The sequence below is a fragment of the Triturus cristatus genome, chromosome 12 (genome assembly GCF_964204655.1).
Source record: "Triturus cristatus chromosome 12, aTriCri1.1, whole genome shotgun sequence".
Taxonomy (NCBI): Eukaryota; Metazoa; Chordata; class Amphibia; order Caudata; family Salamandridae; genus Triturus; species Triturus cristatus.
The window spans coordinates 190,832,138-190,847,732 of record NC_140595.1 but is presented as its reverse complement, the minus strand read 5'-3'; positions in this window follow the sequence as shown (position 1 = coordinate 190,847,732).

The following is a 15,595-nucleotide window of genomic DNA, read 5'->3' as shown; positions in this document are numbered from 1 at the left end:
CACTTTAAACATCTAATTTTATCTCTAAAAGTGATTATCCACGTACAAATGTGAATTGTCGTTCAAAGACGTAACATTTGAAAATGGACCATTTTTTTCATTTCTGAAGCATGTCGTAAGGGGGGGTGGTTATCTCTTTCACCAAAAAACGGGCATTTTTGATTGAACAATAAAGGCCTCCAAATGTTATTTTATTCACTTCCCGTGGAGGAGAAACACTTTTTAAGGCCGCAGAGAGAGTAAATTGGCCATTTTCATTCACGTTTACCCATTTCTCAAATCTTGTGTTTAGGGCCCCTGGAAGCTTGAAAATCACTTTAAACATCTCAATTTATCTTTAAAAGTGATTTTCCACGTACAAATGTGAATTGTAGTTCAAAGAGGCGACATTTGAAAACGGACCATTTTTTTAGTTTCTGAAGCATGTCGTAAGGGGGGGTGGTTATCTCTTTCATCAAAAATTGGGCGTTTCGCTTGAACAATAAAGGCCTACAAATGTTATTTTATTCACTTCCCGTGGAGGAGAAACACTTTTTATGGCCTCAGAGTTAGTAAATTGGCCATTTTCATTCACTTTTACCCATTTCTCAAATCTCGTGTTTCAGGCCCCTGGAAGCATGAAAATCACTTTAAACATCTCAATTTATCTTTAAACATGATTTTCCATGTACAAATGTGAATTGTAGTTCAAAGACCCAACATTTGAAAACGGACCATTTTTTTAGTTTCTGAAGCATGTCGTAAGGGGGGGTGGTTATCTCTTTCGTCAAAAATCGGGCGTTTTTGCTTGAACAATAAAGGCCTACAAATGTTATTTAATTCACTTCCCGTGGAGGAGAAACACTTTTTATGGCCTCAGAGTGAGTAAATTGGCCATTTTCATTCACTTTTACCCATTTCTCAAATCTTGTGTTTAGGGCCCCTGGAAGCTCGAAAATCACTTTAAACATCTAATTTTATCTCTAAAAGTGATTATACACGTACAAATGTGAATTGTCGTTCAAAGACGCAACATTTGAAAATGGACCATTTTTTTCGTTTCTGAAGCATGTCGTAAGGGGGGGTGGTTATCTCTTTCACCAAAAACAGGCGTTTTTGATTGAACAATAAAGGCCTCAAAATATTATTTTATTCACTTCCCGTGGAGGAGAAACACTTTTTAAGGCCGCAGAGTGAGTAAATTGGCCGTTTTCATTCACTTTTACCCATTCCGCAAATTTCGTGTTTCAGGCCCCTGGAAGCATGAAAATCACTTTAAACATCTCAATTTATCTTTAAACATGATTTTCCATGTACAAATGTGAATTGTAGTTCAAAGAGGCAACATTTGAAAACGGACCATTTTTTTAGTTTCTGAAGCATGTCGTAAGGGGGGGTGGTTATCTCTTTCGTCAAAAATCGGGCGTTTTCGCTTGAACAATAAAGGCCTACAAATGTTATTTAATTCACTTCCCGTGGAGGAGAAACACTTTTTAAGGCCTCAAAGTGAGTAAATTGGCCATTTTCATTCACTTTTACCCATTTCTCTAATCTTGTGTTTAGGGCCCCTGGAAGCTTGAAAATCACTTTAAACATCTAATTTTATCTCTAAAAGTGATTATCCACGTGCAAATGTGAATTGTCGTTCAAAGACGTAACATTTGAAAATGGACCATTTTTTTCGTTTCTGAAGCATGTCGTAAGGGGGGGTGGTTATCTCTTTCATCAAAAATCGGGCGTTTTTGATTGAACAATAAAGGCCTACAAATGTTATTTAATTCACTTTCTGGGGTGGACAAAAACTTTTTAAGGCCTCAGAGTGAATAAATTGGCCATTTTCATTCATATTTACACATTTCCCAAATCTTGTGTTTAGGGCCCCTGGAAGCTTGAAAATCACTTTAAACATCTCATTTTATCTCTAAAAGTGATTATCCACGTACAAATGTGAATTGTCGTTCACAGACGCAACATTTGAAAATGGACCATTTTTTTCGTTTCTGAAGCATGTCGTAAGGGGGGGTGGTTATCTCTTTCACTAAAAAACAGGCGTTTTTGATTGAACAATAAAGGCCTTGAAATATTATTTTATTCACTTCCCATGGAGGAGAAACACTTTTTAAGGCCTCAGAATGAGTAAATTGGCCATTTTCATTCACTTTTACCCATTTCTCAAATCTTGTGTTTAGGGCCCCTGGAAGCTTGAAAATCACTTTAAACATCTCATTTTATCTCTAAAAGTGATTATCCACGTACAATGTTAATTGTAGTTCAAAGAGGCAAAATTTGAAAACGGACCATTTTTTTAGTTTCTGAAGCATGTCGTAAGGGGAGTGGTTATCTCTTTCGTCAAAAATCGGGCGTTTTGCTTGAACAATAAATGCCTACAAATGTTATTTTATTCACTTCCCGTGGAGGAGAAACACTTTTTATGGCCTCAGAGTGAGTAAATTGGCTATTTTCATTCACTTTTACCCATTTCTCAAATCTTGTGTTTAGGGCCCCTGGAAGCTTGAAAATCACTTTAAACATCTAATTTTATCTCTAAAAGTGATTATACACGAACAAATGTGAATTGTCGTTCAAAGACGCAACATTTGAAAATGGACCATTTTTTTCGTTTCTGAAGCATGTCGTAAGGGGGGGTGGTTATCTCTTTCACCAAAAACAGGCGTTTTTGATTGAACAATAAAGGCCTCGAAATATTATTTTATTCACTTCCCGTTGAGGAGAAACACTTTTTAAGGCCGCAGAGTGAGTAAATTGGCCATTTTCATTCACTTTTACCCATTCCTCAAATTTTGTGTTTCAGGCCCCTGGAAGCATGAAAATCACTTTAAACATCTCAATTTATCTTTAAACATGATTTTCCATGTACAAATGTGAATTGTAGTTCAAAGAGGCAACATTTGAAAACGGACCATTTTTTTAGTTTCTGAAGCATGTCGTAAGGGGGGGTGGTTATCTCTTTCATCAAAAATCGGGCGTTTTCGCTTGAACAATAAAGGCCTACAAATGTTATTTAATTCACTTCCCGTGGAAGAGAAACACTTTTTAAGGCCTCAGAGTGAGTAAATTGGCCATTTTCATTCACTTTTACCCATTTCTCCAATCTTGTGTTTAGGGCCCCTGGAAGCTTGAAAATCACTTTAAACATCTAATTTTATCTCTAAAAGTGATTATCCACGTACAAATGTGAATTGTCGTTCAAAGACGTAACATTTGAAAATGGACCATTTTTTTCGTTTCTGAAGCATGTCGTAAGGGGGGGTGGTTATCTCTTTCACCAAAAAACGGGCATTTTTGATTGAACAATAAAGGCCTCCAAATGTTATTTAATTCACTTCCCGTGGAGGAGAAACACTTTTTAAGGCCTCAGAGTGAGTAAATTGGCCATTTTCATTCACTTTTACCCATTTCTCAAATCTCGTGTTTAAGGCCCCTGGAAGCATGAAAATCACTTTAAACATCTAATTTTATCTCTAAAAGTGATTATCCACGTACAAATGTGAATTGTCGTTCAAAGACCCAACATTTGAAAATGAACCATTTTTTTAATTTCAGAAGCATGTCGTAAGGGGGGGTGGTTCTCTCTTTCATCAAAAATCAGGCATTTTCTCTTGAACAATAAAGGCCTCCAAATGTTATTTTATTCACTTCCCGTGGAGGAGAAACACTTTTTAAGGCCGCAGAGTGAGTAAATTGGCCATTTTCATTCATGTTTACCCATTTCTCAAATCTTTTGTTTAGGGCCCCTGGAAGCTTGAAAATCACTTTAAACATCTCATTTTATCTCTAAAAGTGATTTTCCACGTACAATGTTAATTGGAGTTCAAAGATGCAACATTTGAAAATGAACCATTTTTTTAGTTTCAGAAGCATGTCGTAAGGGGGGTGGTTATCTCTTTCATCAAAATTCGGGCGATTTTGATTGAACAATAAAGGCCTACAAATGTTATTTAATTCACATTCTGGGGTAGAGAAAAACTTTTAAAGGCCACAGAGTGAATAAATTGGCCATTTTCATTCACATTTACCCATTTCTCAAATCTTGTGTTTAGGGCCTCTGGAAGCTTGAAAATCACTTTAAACATCTAATTTTATCTCTAAAAGTGATTATCCACGTACAAATGTGAATTGTCGTTCAAAGACGCAACATTTGAAAATGGACCATTTTTTCATTTCTGAAGCATATCGTAAGGGGGGTGGTTATCTCTTTCACCAAAAAACAGGCGTTTTTGATTGAACAATAAAGGCCTTGAAATATTATTTTATTCACTTCCCGTGGAGGAGAAACACTTTTTAAGGCCTCAGAATGAGTAAATTGGCCATTTTCATTCATGCTTACCCATTTCTCAAATCTTGTGTTTAGGGCCCCTGGAAGCTTGAAAATCACTTTAAACATCTAATTTTATCTCTAAAAGTGATTATCCACGTACAAATGGGAATTGTCGTTCAAAGACGCAACATTTGAAAATGGACCATTTTTTTCGTTTCTGAAGCATGTCGTAAGGGGGGGTGGTTATCTCTTTCACCAAAAAACAGGCGTTTTTGATTGAACAATACAGGCCTCGAAATATTATTTTATTCACTTCCCGTGGAGGAGAAACACTTTTTAAGGCCTCAGAATGAGTAAATTGGCCATTTTCATTCACTTTTAGCCATTCCTCAAATCTCGTGTTTAAGGCCTCTGGAAGCATGAAAATCACTTTAAACATCTCAATTTATCTTTAAAAGTGATTTTCCATGTACAAATGTGAATTGTAGTTCAAAGAGGCGACATTTGAAAACGGACCATTTTTTTCGTTTCTGAAGCATGTCGTAAGGGGGGGTGGTTATCTCTTTCGTCAAAAACCGGGCATTTTTGCTTGAACAATAAAGGCCTACAAATGTTATTTAATTCACTTTCTGGGGTGGAGAAAAACTTTTTAAGGCCTCAGAGTGAATAAATTGGCCATTTACATTCACATTTACCCATTCCTAAAATCTTGTGTTTAGGGCCCCTGGAAGCTTGAAAATCACTTTAAACATCTAATTTCATCTGTAAAAGTGATTATCCACGTACAAATGTGAATTGTAGTTCAAAGACGCAACATTTGAAAATGGACCATTTTTTTTCGTTTCTGAAGCATGTTGTAAGGGGGGGTGGTTATCTCTTTCATCAAAAACCGGGCGTTTTTGATTGAACAATAAAGGCCTACAAAAGTTATTTAATTCACTTTCTGGGGTGGAGAAAAACTTGTTAAGGCCTCAGAGTGAATAAATTGGCCATTTTCATTCACGTTTACCCATTTCTCAAATCTTGTGTTTAGGGCCCCTGGAAGCTTGAAAATCACTTTAAACATCTCATTTTATCTCTAAAAGTGATTATCCACGTACAATGTTAATTGTAGTTCAAAGAGGCAAAATTTGAAAACGGACCATTTTTTTAGTTTCTGAAACATGTCGTAAGGGGGGTGGTTATCTCTTTCGTCAAAAATCGTGCGTTTTCGCTTGAACAATAAAGGCCTCCAAATGTTATTTAATTCACTTCCCGTGGAGGAGAAACACTTTTTATGGCCTCAGAGTGAGTAAATTGGCCATTTTCATTCAATTTTACCCATTTCTCAAATCTTGTGTTTAGGGCCCCTGGAAGCTTGAAAATCACTTTAAACATCTAATTTTATCTCTAAAAGTGATTATCCACGTACAAATGTGAATTGTCGTTCAAAGACGCAACATTTGAAAATGGACTGTTTTTTTCGTTTCTGAAGCATGTCGTAAGGGGGGGTGGTTATCTCTTTCGTCAAAAATCGGGCGTTTTCGCTTGAACAATAAAGGCCTACAAATGTTATTTAATTCACTTCCCGTGGAGGAGTAACACTTTTTAAGGCCACAGAATGAGTAAATTGGCCATTTTCATTCACTTTTAGCCATTCCTCAAATCTCGTGTTTAAGGCCTCTGGAAGCATGAAAATCACTTTAAACATCTCAATTTATCTTTAAAAGTGATTTTCCATGTACAAATGTGAATTGTAGTTCAAAGAGGCGACATTTGAAAACGGACCATTTTTTTTGTTTCTGAAGCATGTCGTAAGGGGGGGTGGTTATCTCTTTCGTGAAAAATCGGGCGTTTTTGCTTAAACAATAAAGGGCTTCAAATGTTATTTAATTCACTTCCCGTGGAGGAGAAACACTTTTTAAGGCCTCAGAGTGAGTAAATTGGCCATTTTCATTCACTTTTACCCATTTCTCAAATCTTGTGTTTAGGGCCCCTGGAAGCTTGAAAATCACTTTAAACATCTAATTTTATCTCTAAAAGTGATTATCCACGTACAAATGTGAATTGTCGTTCAAAGACGCAACATTTGAAAATGGACTATTTTTTTCGTTTCTGAAGCATGTCGTAAGGGGGGGTGGTTATCTCTTTCACCAAAAAACAGGCGTTTTTGATTGAACAATAAAGGCCTCCAAATGTTATTTAATTCACTTCCCGTGGAGGAGAAACACTTTTTAAGGCCTCAGAGTGAGTAAATTGGCCATTTTCATTCACTTTTACCCATTTCTCAAATCTTGTGTTTAGGGCCCCTGGAAGCTTGAAAATCACTTTAAACATCTAATTTTATCTCTAAAAGTGATTATCCACGTACAAATGGGAATTGTCGTTCAAAGACGCAACATTTGAAAATGGACCATTTTTTTCGTTTCTGAAGCATGTCGTAAGGGGGGGTGGTTATCTCTTTCACCAAAAAACAGGTGTTTTTGATTGAACAATACAGGCCTCGAAATATTATTTTATTCACTTCCCGTGGAGGAGAAACACTTTTTAAGGCCTCAGAATGAGTAAATTGGCCATTTTCATTCACTTTTAGCCATTCCTCAAATCTCGTGTTTAAGGCCTCTGGAAGCATGAAAATCACTTTAAACATCTCAATTTATCTTTAAAAGTGATTTTCCATGTACAAATGTGAATTGTAGTTCAAAGAGGCGACATTTGAAAACGGACCATTTTTTTCGTTTCTGAAGCATGTCGTAAGGGGGGGTGGTTATCTCTTTCGTCAAAAACCGGGCGTTTTTGCTTGAACAATAAAGGCCTACAAATGTTATTTAATTCACTTTCTGGGGTGGAGAAAAACTTTTTAAGGCCTCAGAGTGAATAAATTGGCCATTTACATTCACATTTACCCATTCCTCAAATCTTGTGTTTAGGGCCCCTGGAAGCTTGAAAATCACTTTAAACATCTAATTTCATCTGTAAAAGTGATTATCCACGTACAAATGTGAATTGTAGTTCAAAGACGCAACATTTGAAAATGGACCATTTTTTTTCGTTTCTGAAGCATGTCGTAAGGGGGGGTGGTTATCTCTTTCATCAAAAATCGGGCGTTTTTGATTGAACAATAAAGGCCTACAAAAGTTATTTAATTCACTTTCTGGGGTGGAGAAAAACTTTTTAAGGCCTCAGAGTGAATAAATTGGCCATTTTCATTCACGTTTACCCATTTCTCAAATCTTGTGTTTAGGGCCTCTGGAAGCTTGAAAATCACTTTAAACATCTCAATTTATCTTTAAAAGTGATTTTCCATGTACAAATGTGAATTGTAGTTCAAAGACCCAACATTTGAAAACGGACCATTTTTTTAGTTTCTGAAGCATGTCGTAAGGGGGGGTGGTTATCTCTTTCGTCAAAAATCGGGCGTTTTTGCTTGAACAATAAAGGCCTACAAATGTTATTTAATTCACTTCCCGTGGAGGAGAAACACTTTTTAAGGCCTCAGAGTTAGTAAATTGGCCATTTTCATTCACTTTTACCCAATTCTCAAATCTTGTGTTTAGGGCCCCTGGAAGCTTGAAAATCACTTTAAACATCTAATTTTATCTCTAAAAGTGATTATCCACGTACAAATGTGAATTGTCGTTCAAAGACGCATCATTTGAAAATGGACTATTTTTTTCGTTTCTGAAGCATGTCGTAAGGGGGGGTGGTTATCTCTTTCACCAAAAAACAGGCGTTTTTGATTGAACAATAAAGGCCTCCAAATGTTATTTAATTCACTTCTCGTGGAGGAGAAACACTTTTTAAGGCCTCAGAGTGAGTAAATTGGCCATTTTCATTCACTTTTACCCATTTCTCAAATCTTGTGTTTAGGGCCCCTGGAAGCTTGAAAATCACTTTAAACATCTCAATTTATCTTTAAAAGTGATTTTCCACGTACAAATGTGAATTGTAGTTCAAAGAGGCGACATTTGAAAACGGACCATTTTTTTAGTTTCTGAAGCATGTCGTAAGGGGGGGTGGTTATCTCTTTCGTCAAAAATCGGGCGTTTTTCTTGAACAATAAAGGCCTACAAATGTTATTTTATTCACTTCCCGTGGAGGAGAAACACTTTTTATGGCCTCAGAGTGAGTAAATTGGCCATTTTCATTCACTTTTACCCATTTCTCAAATCTTGTGTTTAGGGCCCCTTTAAGCTTGAAAATCTCTTTAAACATCTAATTTTATCTCTAAAAGTGATGATCCACGTACAAATGTGAATTGTCGTTCAAAGACGCAACATTTGGAAATGGACCATTTTTTTCGTTTCTGAAGCATGTCGTAAGGGGTGGTGGTTATCTCTTTCACCAAAAAACAGACGTTTTTGATTGAACAATAAAGGCCTCGAAATATTATTTTATTCACTTCCGGTTGAGGAGAAACACTTTTTAAGGCCGCAGAGAGAGTAAATTGGCCATTTTCATTCACTTTTACCAATTCCTCAAATCTTTTGTTTAGGGCCCCTGGAAGCTTGAAAATCACTTTAAACATCTCATTTTATCTCTAAAAGTGATTATCCACGTACAATGTTAATTGGAGTTCAAAGATGCAACATTTGAAAATGAACCATTTTTTTAGTTTCAGAAGCATTTCGTAAGGGGGGTGGTTATCTCTTTCATCAAAATTCGGGCGATTTTGATTGAACAATAAAGGCCTACAAATGTTATTTAATTCACATTCTGGGGTAGAGAAAAACTTTTAAAGGCCACAGAGTGAATAAATTGGCCATTTTCATTCACATTTACCCATTTCTCAAATCTTGTGTTTAGGGCCTCTGGAAGCTTGAAAATCACTTTAAACATCTAATTTTATCTCTAAAAGTGATTATCCACGTACAAATGGGAATTGTCGTTCAAAGACGCAACATTTGAAAATGGACCATTTTTTCCGTTTCTGAAGCATGTCGTAAGGGGGGGTGGTTATCTCTTTCACCAAAAAACAGGCGTTTTTGATTGAACAATACAGGCCTCGAAATATTATTTTATTCACTTCCCGTGGAGGAGAAACACTTTTTAAGGCCTCAGAATGAGTAAATTGGCCATTTTCATTCACTTTTAGCCATTCTTCAAATCTCGTGTTTAAGGCCTCTGGAAGCATGAAAATCACTTTAAACATCTCAATTTATCTTTAAAAGTGATTTTCCATGTACAAATGTGAATTGTAGTTCAAAGAGGCGACATTTGAAAACGGACCATTTTTTTCGTTTCTGAAGCATGTCGTAAGGGGGGGTGGTTATCTCTTTCGTCAAAAACCGGGCGTTTTTGCTTGAACAATAAAGGCCTACAAATGTTATTTAATTCACTTCCCGTGGAGGAGAAACACTTTTTATGGCCTCAGAGTGAGTAAATTGGCCATTTTCATTCAATTTTACCCATTTCTCAAATCTTGTGTTTAGGGCCCCTGGAAGCTTGAAAATCACTTTAAACATCTAATTTTATCTCTAAAAGTGATTATCCACGTACAAATGTGAATTGTCGTTCAAAGACGCAACATTTGAAAATGGACTGTTTTTTTCGTTTCTGAAGCATGTCGTAAGAGGGGGTGGTTATCTCTTTCACCAAAAAACAGGCGTTTTTGATTGAACAATAAAGGCCTCGAAATATTATTTTTTTCACTTCCCGTTGAGGAGAAACACTTTTTAAGGCCGCAGAGTGAGTAAATTGGCCATTTTCATTCACTTTTACCCATTCCTCAAATCTCGTGTTTAAGGCCTCTGGAAGCATGAAAATCACTTTAAACATCTCAATTTATCTTTAAAAGTGATTTTCCATGTACAAATGTGAATTGTAGTTCAAAGAGGCGACATTTGAAAACGGACCATTTTTTTCGTTTCTGAAGCATGTCGTAAGGGGGGGTGGTTATCTCTTTCGTGAAAAATCGGGCGTTTTTGCTTGAACAATAAAGGCCTACAAATGTTATTTAATTCACTTCCCGTGGAGGAGAAACACTTTTTAAGGCCTCAGAGTGAGTAAATTGGCCATTTTCATTCACTTTTACCCATTTCTCAAATCTTGTGTTTAGGGCCCCTGGAAGCTTGAAAATCACTTTAAACATCTAATTTCATCTGTAAAAGTGATTATCCACGTACAAATGTGAATTGTAGTTCAAAGACGCAACATTTGAAAATGGACCATTTTTTTTCGTTTCTGAAGCATGTCGTAAGGGGGGGTGGTTATCTCTTTCATCAAAAATCGGGCGTTTTTGATTGAACAATAAAGGCCTACAAAAGTTATTTAATTCACTTTCTGGGGTGGAGAAAAACTTGTTAAGGCCTCAGAGTGAATAAATTGGCCATTTTCATTCACGTTTACCCATTTCTCAAATCTTGTGTTTAGGGCCCCTGGAAGCTTGAAAATCACTTTAAACATCTCATTTTATCTCTAAAAGTGATTATCCACGTACAATGTTAATTGTAGTTCAAAGAGGCAAAATTTGAAAACGGACCATTTTTTTAGTTTCTGAAACATGTCGTAAGGGGGGTGGTTATCTCTTTCGTCAAAAATCGTGCGTTTTCGCTTGAACAATAAAGGCCTCCAAATGTTATTTAATTCACTTCCCGTGGAGGAGAAACACTTTTTATGGCCTCAGAGTGAGTAAATTGGCCATTTTCATTCAATTTTACCCATTTCTCAAATCTTGTGTTTAGGGCCCCTGGAAGCTTGAAAATCACTTTAAACATCTAATTTTATCTCTAAAAGTGATTATCCACGTACAAATGTGAATTGTCGTTCAAAGACGCAACATTTGAAAATGGACTGTTTTTTTCGTTTCTGAAGCATGTCGTAAGAGGGGGTGGTTATCTCTTTCACCAAAAAACAGGCGTTTTTGATTGAACAATAAAGGCCTCGAAATATTATTTTTTTCACTTCCCGTTGAGGAGAAACACTTTTTAAGGCCGCAGAGTGAGTAAATTGGCCATTTTCATTCACTTTTACCCATTCCTCAAATCTCGTGTTTCAGGCCCCTGGAAGCATGAAAATCACTTTAAACATCTCAATTTATCTTTAAACATGATTTTCCATGTACAAATGTGAATTGTAGTTCAAAGAGGCGACATTTGAAAACGGACCATTTTTTTCGTTTCTGAAGCATGTCGTAAGGGGGGGTGGTTATCTCTTTCACCAAAAAACAGGTGTTTTTGATTGAACAATACAGGCCTCGAAATATTATTTTATTCACTTCCCGTGGAGGAGAAACACTTTTTAAGGCCTCAGAATGAGTAAATTGGCCATTTTCATTCACTTTTAGCCATTCCTCAAATCTCGTGTTTAAGGCCTCTGGAAGCATGAAAATCACTTTAAACATCTCAATTTATCTTTAAAAGTGATTTTCCATGTACAAATGTGAATTGTAGTTCAAAGAGGCGACATTTGAAAACGGACCATTTTTTTCGTTTCTGAAGCATGTCGTAAGGGGGGGTGGTTATCTCTTTCGTCAAAAACCGGGCGTTTTTGCTTGAACAATAAAGGCCTACAAATGTTATTTAATTCACTTTCTGGGGTGGAGAAAAACTTTTTAAGGCCTCAGAGTGAATAAATTGGCCATTTACATTCACATTTACCCATTCCTCAAATCTTGTGTTTAGGGCCCCTGGAAGCTTGAAAATCACTTTAAACATCTAATTTCATCTGTAAAAGTGATTATCCACGTACAAATGTGAATTGTAGTTCAAAGACGCAACATTTGAAAATGGACCATTTTTTTTCGTTTCTGAAGCATGTCGTAAGGGGGGGTGGTTATCTCTTTCATCAAAAATCGGGCGTTTTTGATTGAACAATAAAGGCCTACAAAAGTTATTTAATTCACTTTCTGGGGTGGAGAAAAACTTTTTAAGGCCTCAGAGTGAATAAATTGGCCATTTTCATTCACGTTTACCCATTTCTCAAATCTTGTGTTTAGGGCCTCTGGAAGCTTGAAAATCACTTTAAACATCTCAATTTATCTTTAAAAGTGATTTTCCATGTACAAATGTGAATTGTAGTTCAAAGACCCAACATTTGAAAACGGACCATTTTTTTAGTTTCTGAAGCATGTCGTAAGGGGGGGTGGTTATCTCTTTCGTCAAAAATCGGGCGTTTTTGCTTGAACAATAAAGGCCTACAAATGTTATTTAATTCACTTCCCGTGGAGGAGAAACACTTTTTAAGGCCTCAGAGTTAGTAAATTGGCCATTTTCATTCACTTTTACCCAATTCTCAAATCTTGTGTTTAGGGCCCCTGGAAGCTTGAAAATCACTTTAAACATCTAATTTTATCTCTAAAAGTGATTATCCACGTACAAATGTGAATTGTCGTTCAAAGACGCATCATTTGAAAATGGACTATTTTTTTCGTTTCTGAAGCATGTCGTAAGGGGGGGTGGTTATCTCTTTCACCAAAAAACAGGCGTTTTTGATTGAACAATAAAGGCCTCCAAATGTTATTTAATTCACTTCTCGTGGAGGAGAAACACTTTTTAAGGCCTCAGAGTGAGTAAATTGGCCATTTTCATTCACTTTTACCCATTTCTCAAATCTTGTGTTTAGGGCCCCTGGAAGCTTGAAAATCACTTTAAACATCTCAATTTATCTTTAAAAGTGATTTTCCACGTACAAATGTGAATTGTAGTTCAAAGAGGCGACATTTGAAAACGGACCATTTTTTTAGTTTCTGAAGCATGTCGTAAGGGGGGGTGGTTATCTCTTTCGTCAAAAATCGGGCGTTTTTCTTGAACAATAAAGGCCTACAAATGTTATTTTATTCACTTCCCGTGGAGGAGAAACACTTTTTATGGCCTCAGAGTGAGTAAATTGGCCATTTTCATTCACTTTTACCCATTTCTCAAATCTTGTGTTTAGGGCCCCTTTAAGCTTGAAAATCTCTTTAAACATCTAATTTTATCTCTAAAAGTGATGATCCACGTACAAATGTGAATTGTCGTTCAAAGACGCAACATTTGGAAATGGACCATTTTTTTCGTTTCTGAAGCATGTCGTAAGGGGTGGTGGTTATCTCTTTCACCAAAAAACAGACGTTTTTGATTGAACAATAAAGGCCTCGAAATATTATTTTATTCACTTCCGGTTGAGGAGAAACACTTTTTAAGGCCGCAGAGAGAGTAAATTGGCCATTTTCATTCACTTTTACCAATTCCTCAAATCTTTTGTTTAGGGCCCCTGGAAGCTTGAAAATCACTTTAAACATCTCATTTTATCTCTAAAAGTGATTATCCACGTACAATGTTAATTGGAGTTCAAAGATGCAACATTTGAAAATGAACCATTTTTTTAGTTTCAGAAGCATTTCGTAAGGGGGGTGGTTATCTCTTTCATCAAAATTCGGGCGATTTTGATTGAACAATAAAGGCCTACAAATGTTATTTAATTCACATTCTGGGGTAGAGAAAAACTTTTAAAGGCCACAGAGTGAATAAATTGGCCATTTTCATTCACATTTACCCATTTCTCAAATCTTGTGTTTAGGGCCTCTGGAAGCTTGAAAATCACTTTAAACATCTAATTTTATCTCTAAAAGTGATTATCCACGTACAAATGGGAATTGTCGTTCAAAGACGCAACATTTGAAAATGGACCATTTTTTCCGTTTCTGAAGCATGTCGTAAGGGGGGGTGGTTATCTCTTTCACCAAAAAACAGGCGTTTTTGATTGAACAATACAGGCCTCGAAATATTATTTTATTCACTTCCCGTGGAGGAGAAACACTTTTTAAGGCCTCAGAATGAGTAAATTGGCCATTTTCATTCACTTTTAGCCATTCTTCAAATCTCGTGTTTAAGGCCTCTGGAAGCATGAAAATCACTTTAAACATCTCAATTTATCTTTAAAAGTGATTTTCCATGTACAAATGTGAATTGTAGTTCAAAGAGGCGACATTTGAAAACGGACCATTTTTTTCGTTTCTGAAGCATGTCGTAAGGGGGGGTGGTTATCTCTTTCGTCAAAAACCGGGCGTTTTTGCTTGAACAATAAAGGCCTACAAATGTTATTTAATTCACTTCCCGTGGAGGAGAAACACTTTTTATGGCCTCAGAGTGAGTAAATTGGCCATTTTCATTCAATTTTACCCATTTCTCAAATCTTGTGTTTAGGGCCCCTGGAAGCTTGAAAATCACTTTAAACATCTAATTTTATCTCTAAAAGTGATTATCCACGTACAAATGTGAATTGTCGTTCAAAGACGCAACATTTGAAAATGGACTGTTTTTTTCGTTTCTGAAGCATGTCGTAAGAGGGGGTGGTTATCTCTTTCACCAAAAAACAGGCGTTTTTGATTGAACAATAAAGGCCTCGAAATATTATTTTTTTCACTTCCCGTTGAGGAGAAACACTTTTTAAGGCCGCAGAGTGAGTAAATTGGCCATTTTCATTCACTTTTACCCATTCCTCAAATCTCGTGTTTAAGGCCTCTGGAAGCATGAAAATCACTTTAAACATCTCAATTTATCTTTAAAAGTGATTTTCCATGTACAAATGTGAATTGTAGTTCAAAGAGGCGACATTTGAAAACGGACCATTTTTTTCGTTTCTGAAGCATGTCGTAAGGGGGGGTGGTTATCTCTTTCGTGAAAAATCGGGCGTTTTTGCTTGAACAATAAAGGCCTACAAATGTTATTTAATTCACTTCCCGTGGAGGAGAAACACTTTTTAAGGCCTCAGAGTGAGTAAATTGGCCATTTTCATTCACTTTTACCCATTTCTCAAATCTTGTGTTTAGGGCCCCTGGAAGCTTGAAAATCACTTTAAACATCTAATTTCATCTGTAAAAGTGATTATCCACGTACAAATGTGAATTGTAGTTCAAAGACGCAACATTTGAAAATGGACCATTTTTTTTCGTTTCTGAAGCATGTCGTAAGGGGGGGTGGTTATCTCTTTCATCAAAAATCGGGCGTTTTTGATTGAACAATAAAGGCCTACAAAAGTTATTTAATTCACTTTCTGGGGTGGAGAAAAACTTGTTAAGGCCTCAGAGTGAATAAATTGGCCATTTTCATTCACGTTTACCCATTTCTCAAATCTTGTGTTTAGGGCCCCTGGAAGCTTGAAAATCACTTTAAACATCTCATTTTATCTCTAAAAGTGATTATCCACGTACAATGTTAATTGTAGTTCAAAGAGGCAAAATTTGAAAACGGACCATTTTTTTAGTTTCTGAAACATGTCGTAAGGGGGGTGGTTATCTCTTTCGTCAAAAATCGTGCGTTTTCGCTTGAACAATAAAGGCCTCCAAATGTTATTTAATTCACTTCCCGTGGAGGAGAAACACTTTTTATGGCCTCAGAGTGAGTAAATTGGCCATTTTCATTCAATTTTACCCATTTC